Below are 9,952 nucleotides of genomic sequence, written 5' to 3' on the forward strand. Positions count from 1 at the left end.
TATTTTGCTGTTCTCCCTCCTACCATTCCTTAGAATCATGAACTCTATCATTTCATGATCACTTTCACCCAAGCTGTCTTCCACTTTCAAATTCTCAACCAGTTCCTTACTATTTGTCAAAATTACATCTAGAACAGCGTCTCCCCGGTAGGTGTTTCCACCTTCTGAAATAAAAAATTGTCTCCAATACATTCCAAGAATTTATTGGGTAATCTGTGCCCTGCATTTGTGTAACTCAGCTGGGTATGTACCTGTCTGTGGATGTCTGTGTAAGTGCAGTACCTGGAGAGGTTTGCAGTTTGTCACATCACAGTGTGAGAGGGAGCCCAGTTTCCAGGTTGCATCCTGGGGATCCCGTCACACTTACCATGGACCCTGAGATATGCTGAGCCCTGCCACTACCTGTGCTATATCTGCCCTGTGCAGAAAGAGCCCCTCAGTCCAGTGCTAAATTACTTTTGAAGAATTAATCCTGGGCCTCCCTGAAAGGTAGCACTCCCAGACAGAAAGGGGGAAGTATGTTCCCTGTGGCCTATTCATCTCTCTCTGATGGGGCTGACATTTGGTGATGTGCATTGTAAGATACAGACCTCTAGCCATTAAAAAGTGGGCGGAGCTCAGCTCCCTTTAGATCATCTTGCTCATATAGAAGAACTCACCCTAGGTGCACCTATGTGATACCCCTCCTCAGCACCCTCCCCCACAAAAAGGAGAGATGGCACAAGGATTGGGCCAACTGCAGGTGTCCTGATGAGACTTGCAGGTGCACAACCTCCCAACTCTCACTCTCCTCCCTGCCTCTGGTCTCCACTCAACCTGAACATCTTCATGCCAACTGGTCTTGTAGCAGCAGCATTCTGCTCTGAAATACTCTCCCCAGTCCATGTCTATCCTAGATAATAGGCCTCTTCGGTATGAGTGATTAAACAAGCAAGGCACTATCAGCAGAAGGAACAAGACAAAGTGGGATTTATGAGCTGAGGAAACATGTAAAGTGGATCATGGGGAACTACTGAAGAATGTCCACTGCATAGCAGCCAGTGTTTCTGCTTTGCCGCAGGCTCATTATAATGGGAGCCTTCCCTTTGCTAAATAATGGGATTTTTTGGGTTCACCTGCCTACTGAAACATCAGCCTGGCCCTGGTTCTGAATGAGGGGACAGTTTGGTCCTCCTTGTTCTATGGCATAGAGAGATGGAGGCCTTCACAGATGTGGGTGTGCTAAGCAGCAAAGCATGTATGCCAGAGGGGAAACTGAGGCACAGAAAGAGGGAGTGACTTGCCCAGGTCACACTGGAAAGAATTCTATCCAGTGCTAACTACTAGATAACCAGAAGAGAACCCTGGAGTTGTGGCTTCCTGTTCCAGAGCCCTCTGCATTCCCAGGTCTCTCTGTGCTTACAAATGAGCCTTGAGATGTTTCTGAGCCACAGAGCAGGGGAGGGGATTACTTTAGCATCTAAATCACAGGAGCATGAGAAGCCAGCAGTCCTGCTCACCAGTCTCCCCTGCCCTTCCTCCCCCACCACTGTTCCCTCTAAGCTGTGCGTGTGTGCAAGCGTACACAGATCCTAGACCCCGCGCACATGGTGAAACGCCGCACGCAAAAAAGCAAAATACTACAACAGAGCCAGGCTGAAATATCATTTACGGGCGACTCTTGACATTGTTCACCCACCATCTATCAACACAGCCAGATTCTACTAGCTGGCAAGGGGGGGGAAAGGGAAAGGAGATTAAATTTCCTTTTTTTAAGTATTTAAAAATGACATTTATAAAATAACATGGTATAAAACCATTATTATCACAAATTGCAAATTAAAACTTTTTAAATGTATAAGCATTTTACTTGCTTGGGTGCATTTGCCTCATGGCGCACAAATTTGAACTCTGCTTCAAAAATTTGCACATAAGAAATTTTTTAGACACACACACACACACACACTCTGCATTTTTTCTTCCCTAATACATACAGTTTGGCCTGAATGCACCAGTCTGCAGCTCTCCCAACCAAGGCTGCTGCCTCCGGGGGAAATACCTCTCACCTGCTGAGGGCACAGTCTGTGAGTGTTTAAAGGCTCACCGTCCGTGCAGAATCCAGGCCTGCCCCACAGGCTGGCGGGGAGCAATGTGAAAGGCCCAGGAGCAGCAAGGGGGCAGGCGGGAAATCAGCCAGGGCCTTACGTTTGACAGGCTAAAGGAGGAGTTGTTGTCATAGACACCACCAGTGCCTCAGTGCATGGCATTGTGGGGAGGCCTGGGGCATAGCCTAGTACCCAGCTCTCTGTGCTCTGGAGCTGGCCTCTCCATGCCCAGCCCAACAAATTATTGGGCTGCTGACAGGCCGGGCATCTCTTGAGACATGGAGTCCTTCGGTCAGTGCCCCTCAAAAATCCAGCCCTTGGGCGGCTGCTAGGCCTCTGACATGGCCCTGGGTGAGCATTTGTGTCTGTTGGTGTCTCTGCATCTCCCGGTTCTGAGGAGTCTCAGACGTGGCTTCATCTTTCCCTTTCCTGGTGCATCTGAGGGAGAATTGCTGTAGTGAAGCAGATATCCAGGGGAGATCCCAGGCCTGAAGCTGAGCTGAGACTGGTCATAATGAGCCTTGGAGGCCGGGCCACTGACAGGTAAGTGACATGTATTGATTCAGAAAATTCATCCCAGGGAGGCCCAGCTAATTATTCCCAATCACGGGGCCAGTTGTGTCAGAGCTCAGTGGCCTTGAAGCCACAGACATTCTGTGACTTTCTATGCAGCCTTCCCAGGCGGCAATATCTTTAGCATAGCGAAGGCAGCAGGATTCAGTGGTTGGAGGCATCCTTGAAACCAGGACTCCTGAGTTCTATTCCCAGCCTGGGGAAGCTGTGTAGCCTAGTGGTTGAAGCAGGGAGCCAGGACCTCTAGGTTCTCCTCCCAGCTCTGCCACAGATTCACTGAGTGACCTTATGAAGTCACTTGCACTCTCTGTGTCTCACTTTCCTTCCAGGGAAGACAGTACTAAAAGTGACCCCTCCCCCCCCAGCAATATTGTGAGGTGAAATTAATATTTTAAAGCCCTTTGAGGCTAGAAAGGCACTATAGAAGGGCAGAGGATTGTAAAGATAGGCGTATCACTCATAGCAACCCCTGTGGAACAGTGGCGGTGGGTTCAAAATCCTAGTTGCCCTTAGCTAGAGAAGTGGTGGCTGCAAAGTCTTGTGAATGGGACTGTACAGCAGAAGGGGGAAAAAATCAGAGTGTGAGGTGGTGCATGCTCACAACAGGAGTTCAATGAACCCTCTGGAAACTCCTCTGCCCGCCCTTTCCCACTTACTACTTGTGCCATAGAGATCTGTTATTTTATTGTAAGCAGACAAAACTTTCATTTCTAGGTCACCAGTAAAACCTGGACCAAGTCAGTATTAAACAAGTGTCATTCCCATCTCATACCTGTTAAGTGAACCTTTATGTGAAGTGAGTTGGGGGGCATTATGGCCTACTTGCTAGTGGACAGGTGTCCACATTACAACTGGCACTAACTTAGGCCCCTTTGTGGCAGAGACCAAGGACTGAAAGGGACATGTAGACTGAACACTCCTCTTATCCAGGAGGAAGTCCAGGAAATAAGATGCTCTTTTTCTTACAACTAGTCCCAAGGTACCTCAGTGCTGCTTCTTCCCTCTCTTGTTTTCCCCCAATACTCTGTCAGGAAGCAGAATGCTCTGGGATCTCTGCAGCTTGTGGGGGGTGGGACCATTTGTTTCCTGATCCCTGGGGATGGTTCCTGTTGCAGACACCTGGAGGGATGATTGAGCCATCTTCTCTCCTTTACCATTCTCTGTCTCTCTCTGTTCCCCCATAACTGGCACAGCAAGGTGCTTGGTTATTCATGAGATCTAGCCTCTCTATTACCCCGAAAGAGCTTCTGCAGATTTAAATAGAAAGATATCAAAATAAAAGATAATTGTTGAGAAAGATGAATATGGGGGGAAAAACGTCAGCATGGAGGAACTCTTGTCTAATTTCCCCACCCACACAGAGCACAGTGATATTAGTGCCTTTAACACCAGCAGATAAAAGCTTTCATGGAATTATTACAAGCTCCCCAAACAGCTTGTCCCTTTAATAAGCAGAGGCATCTGTATAGCAGATGTGCCCCATGAAACCGCTCCAGTGATTCCCTTGGGGACTCAGTTAATCTGAGGGGAATGGCATGGAGCACCATGTTCTTTCCATATGGTAGGAACCAAGCTTAGGGCTCAAGGAACACCAAGGTGCAGTTGCAAGCTCCCAGCTCCGGATGGAGCACTTCAGTGATGCAAGTTCTTCCCTTGTTTGACCCTGTCACAGGGTGGCTTGCTCCATGGACTGGAGAGCCTGGGGCTAAGCCAGCCCTGATTACAGGATGAGTCACATCTGGATTGAATCAGGTGCTCACCCGATTAAAAAGAGCAGGAAATGCCACTGAAGGGGGGAAGTTTAGGAGATTACAGTTATGTCTAGAGCAGGGGTGGGCAAACTTTTTGGCCCAAGAGCCATATCTGGGTATGGAAATTGTATGGCAGGCCATGAATGCTCATGAAATTGGGGTTGGGGTGCGGGAGGGGGTGAGGGCTTTGGTTAGGGGAGTGGGCTCTGGGATGGGGCCAGAAATGAGGAGTTCAGGGTGTGGGAGGGGGCTTGGGGTTGGGGTGCAGGGGGGTGAGGGCTGTGGCTGGAGGTGCAGGCTCTGGGATGGGGCTGGGGCTGGGGATGAGGGGTTGGGGGTGCAGGAGGTTGCTCTGGGCTGGGGTGAAGGGATTGTGGGTGCAGGAAGGGAATTAGTGCTGGGGGTTGGGGCATGGGAGGGGGGTCAGGGGTGCAGGCTCCGGGCAGCGCTTATCTCAAGCAGCTCCCAGAAGCAGCAGCATGTCCCCCCTCCGGATCCTATGCAGAGGTGTGCCCAGGTGGCTCTGTGCGGTGCCCCATCCGCAGGTGCCGCCCCTGCAGCTCCCAGTGATCATGGTTCTCAGCCAATGGGAGCTGCGGGGCTGGTGCTTGGGGCGGGGGCATTGTGTGGAGCCCCCTGGCTGCCCCTATGCGTAGGAGCCGGAGAAGAGACATGCCGCTGCTTCCAGGAGCCACGTGGAGCCATGGTACGCACAGAGCAGGGTAAGCCCCCGACCCTGCTCACCTGCTGGAGCACCGGAGCGGGAGAAGCCCCAGATCACACTCCCTAGTGGGAGCTCGAGGGCCGGATTAAAACATCTGAAGGGCTGGATGTGACCCCCGGGCCGTAGTTTGCCCACCCCTAGTCTAGAGCCACTGCAGGGAGTAAAAAGTTGGCTCCCAAGTCAGTAGGGGAAAAATAGGAGAAAGTCCCCCAGGTCGGGAGATCGAGGAGAGACTCTAAAGGACACCTGGGGTGATGAGTGTGAGTTTGTACTTTGTGTTATTTTGGATTAATCATGAGAGAGACATTGAACTGCTTGAGGGCTAGTATGTACTGGAGGACTCAACAAATTGGATCCCCAAGAGGGGATTTGTATGAACTACCTTTTGAATTGAATGAGTTCTTGAAAGGGTCCTGAAGAGGGGGGGAATGGGGGCAGTGGTATCTCAGCACTGGCCACGAGGGGGTGCTTGCAGGGGGGAGGGTGACTGCATGATATTACAGACCTTGTGGGAGACATAATCATCTAAACCCTTGGGGACTTTAGTCATGTCCCTAGGTGCATATAAGCTCCCCACACACATGCACCAGGAGAAGCAGTGATCAACAGAGTCTGCAAATCTGTCGATATCTGCAGCTGTGGATGCGGTTGTATTGTTTACCATCCTTCCAAATCAGATATGTCTCCAAGTGTTTGTATCTGTGCAGGGCTCTAATAGTGAGGGATGCTAGTGGGGATATATATAAAAGGTGGAGTGTGTGTGACACTGACAGACCCCAGTCGTCGGTGGGTGGGATCGAACCTGGGACCTCTGGAACTAAATGCATGAGCCTCTACTGCATGAACTAAAAAGCTCTTACCTAAGGCTGTAGAGCAAACTCATTAATCTAGGAGTGGCCAACCTGAGTCTGAGAAGGAGCCAGAATTTACCAATGTACATTGCCAAAGAGCCACAATAATACATCAGCAGCCCTTCATCAGCTCCCAGCGCCTCCCCCTCCCTGCCAGCACCTCCCAATCAGCTGTTTCGTGGCGTGCAGGAGGCTCTGGGGGGGAGGGGGAGGAGTGAGGGCACAGCAGGCTCAGGAAGGGATGGAGTGGGGGCAGGGCCTGTGGCAGAGCCAGGGGTTGAGCAGTGAGCACCCCCTGGCACATTGGAAAGTTGGCGCCTGTAGCTCTAGCCCGGAACCGGTGCCTGTACAAGGAACTGCATGTTAACTTCTGAAGAGCCGCATGTTGCTCCAGAGCCTCGGGTTGGCCACCCCTGCATTAATCACTCTCAAAGCAGTCTCTTTTCCACTCCCTGGGACAGAACACCACACCCAGGTGGTGTGTGGGTTACATGTGGAGTGTAGGTTGGATACAAGTTAATTATTGTGGATCGGATGTAGATCCAAACTTTTATTTCCATGCAGGGCTCTAGTGATCAGGGTTTGGAAACCTGTGAGATGATGCTAGTTGGGCCTCTCCTAGGGAGCATACCTAAAGGCCTCAAGGAGCTGAGGGACCATCTGTAAATTCCCGAATACCTGTTTCTGAGAACCCAGCACTCTCACTTCCAAAATCACACAGGTTTCTTGTGATCCAAATTCTCTGAGAGCACAAAGGATCATGGAATCAGGATTGCACAAGAAACCACGGATTGTCTTGTGGGCGTAGGTGGAAAGAAATTGAGAACCAAGATGTCTCTCTTCTAACACAGTGCTTCTCAACATCTTTCCATGCAGTACAGGAAAACCACTGCCATTCCTTACTGCAACCTCCATGCCACCATCCTTTGCAACTGGGATTGTGGCAGGAAACCATGGTTTTTGCTCCCTCTTATAGTTATAGTTCTGATGATGCCATCTCTCCCCGTTGTCCCTGTGTTTGTGACTCTGATGTTTGGGGTGGGTGGGGGATGTACGTACCCTTTTAGGTTCCTCCCTGGTTGTAAAGATGCCTTGAGGGGTTTCTGAGCTGCGTAGCTGGGATGGCTCTGAGTAGCTGGGTATTTAAGGCTTTCTTTCCTTTGTGAGGTTGGAGTCTCCTCTCTATCAGATTGAAGTGGGTGTCCCAGCTTGTCTCATTCCCCCCTTCTGCTTCAGCACTTTGATCACCCACCATGCTTCCTGCTGCTGTCATGGAACCTTGATCAGCTCAGCACCTGTCTCTAAATGTTGAGTTTCATCTCCTCCAAACACGGCAGCTTGCTCAGGGCTGCCTCACTGGGGCCTTTCATCTGCCGCTGCTTTCCCTCATCAGTGACATAGCTAACAGCTCTGCTTCCGCATGCCTTGATTCTCAAGCCCTAATAAGCTGGGTTCCTTCCACTGTAATTGTAAACTCGGAATCATCATTGAGCAGCTGTGTTTCTAAGGTGGTCCCACAGGGATCTGTTTGTGCATAAACTGCAATAAAATGTTCATGGCTGGCCTGCATCAGCTGACTTGGGCTCAAGCTGCAAGACTATTAAACTGAGGTGTAGATATGTGGGCTTGGGCTGGTGCCTGGGCTCTGGGACCCTCCCCCTCAGAGTCCCAAAGCCTGGGCTCCAGCCTGAGCCTGAACGTCTATGCTTCAATTTTATAGCCCCCCACGCTAAGCCTGGCAAGCCTGATCAGCTGACACAGGCCAGCCATGGGTGTCTGAGTGTACTGTAGATGTACCCTTGTTGTCCCTATACTATTTAACACTTTTATCAATGACATGGAAGAAAACAAAATCATCACAGATGAAGTTTGGAGATAATCCAAAAATTGGGGGAATGGTAAATAATGAAGAGGACAGGTGACTAATACAAAGTGATCAGGATCACTTGGTAAATCGGGCACAAGCAAATAATATGCATTTTAATGTAGCTAAATTTTATGTATACTTTTAGTAACAAAGAATGGAAGCCTTGCTTATGGAGTGGGGTACTCTATCCTGGGAAGCAGTATCTCTGAGAAAGATTTGGGGATGGGAGGTGGATAATCAGCTGAACATGAGCTCCCAGTGCAGTGGTGTGGCCAAAGGGCTAATGTGATCCTTGGATGCATAAACGGGAATTTTGAGTAAGAGTAAAGACAGTATTTAATTTGTAATGAAAGAGGTTCTGGGGCTCAAGCCATTTTTTTAAAGATTTATAACTGATGCAGCAAGCCCAGATGTGCTGGGGCTCAGTTACAAATTAAGCACTAAGTAAAGAGGTTATTCTGCTTCTGTGTCTGCAGTGGTACAAGTGCTGCTGGAATACAGTGTCCAATTCTGTTGTCCACGATTGAAGAAGAAGATTGGTCCTGCTGTGAGCAGGGGGTTGGACTAGATGACCTCCTGAGGTCCCTTCCAACTCGGATATTCTATGATTCTAAGGATGTTGGAAAAATGGGAGAGGGTTCAGAAAAGAGCCATGAAAATGACTGTGATTGATCAAGCCCCTCAAGGCTATTCAGCTAACCACAGAGAAGGCTAAGGGATGACTTGATTACAGTCTGTAAGTACCTACATTGGGAGCAACTGTTTAATAAGGGGCTCTTCAATCTAGCAGAGAAACATATAATATGATCCAGTGGCTGGAAGTAGAAGTTAGATGAATTCAGACTGGAAATGAGGTGTAAATTTTTAAGAGTAACTAACCACTGGAACAATTTACCAAAGTCTCTGGTTGGTTCTCCATCACTGACAGCTTTTTTTAATCAGGACTGGATGTTCTTCTAAAAGATCTGCTCTAGGAACTATTTTGGGGCAGTTCTCTAGCCTGTGTTCGACAGGTGGTCAGTGGATGATCACCATGCTCCCTTCTGGCCTTGGAATCTGTGAATCTACAAATCTCAGCTTCTGAGCTTGCAGCAGGAGGTGCAGGCTTCTGGAGGGCACACTGCATGATGGAGTAGCCTAGAAAGTGGGAAATGCCTCATCTCCTGCTAGTGTCCAAATCACAGAAAGGGTCCTGTGGGGACCCTGGCTGGTGCTCTCTGTCCCCATGGTCTCCCTGGCCAGGAAGCAGCTGAGCACCTTCCCCTTGCTCTGACTCACCAGGGGCTGAAGAGCTTCCGGTTGTGCTTAGAGGAGGGAGTATGGAGTTCACTGGCTACCAGATCAGGTGTCCTGAGCCCTGAGGAAACACTGAGCAGCTACTGTGCATGAGCGCAGTGCAACCACTCAGCCGCCCCCCCCACCCCTGCAGGGTTCCTAGCCCCTCTGGCAATAACCCTGTGTCCCCTTAACCTTGCCCTGGAACCCTCCTACCCAATGCAGATGTTCCCCCTGCCCTGTCTTTGTGGACATAAGCCCTCCTATCCCCTTTGTGGTTCCCCACTGTAGCATCTGATTGCATTTCTGGGTGGATTTCTGACCCAGCCAAAGCACTCACCAGAATGCTGTACTGAACCTCCCACGCGTTAGAGGCACATTTTTTTCTTCCTTCCCTCGGTTTAGCAGCAGCAGCATTGTGTCCGTGTAGGACAAATGGATGCAGACGTCAGGTGTGTGTATGTATATATGGGTACCCTTCACTGCACTACCTGGGCAACACCAAACTGCCCCCTCTTCCCATCACAGGGGGTTCATGTTTGTTTCTTCCCTGCCCCACGTGACTGATGTGTTGCAAATCACATTTGCATTTAAGACAATCCTCTTGTTTCCCAGCTTGTATCCTGTTCCCAGTCCCCTTTGGCACCCAGGGCCCATTCAGCATAGAGAACCTGTTTGACTCCCCACTCCTTCCCAGCTTTCTAGATCCTCAGCAGATTAATAAACCCAGGGCCAGCAGTGTCCCCTCCCTTTCCTGTATGTCAGAGGAAAATTAAAAACCAACCATCTGGTCCAGGTACATCTGCCTTCTAGCAGGGCCTGCTCAC

Source organism: Caretta caretta, chromosome 20 (genome assembly GCF_965140235.1).
Source record: "Caretta caretta isolate rCarCar2 chromosome 20, rCarCar1.hap1, whole genome shotgun sequence".
In the NCBI taxonomy this organism is placed as follows: Eukaryota; Metazoa; Chordata; order Testudines; family Cheloniidae; genus Caretta; species Caretta caretta.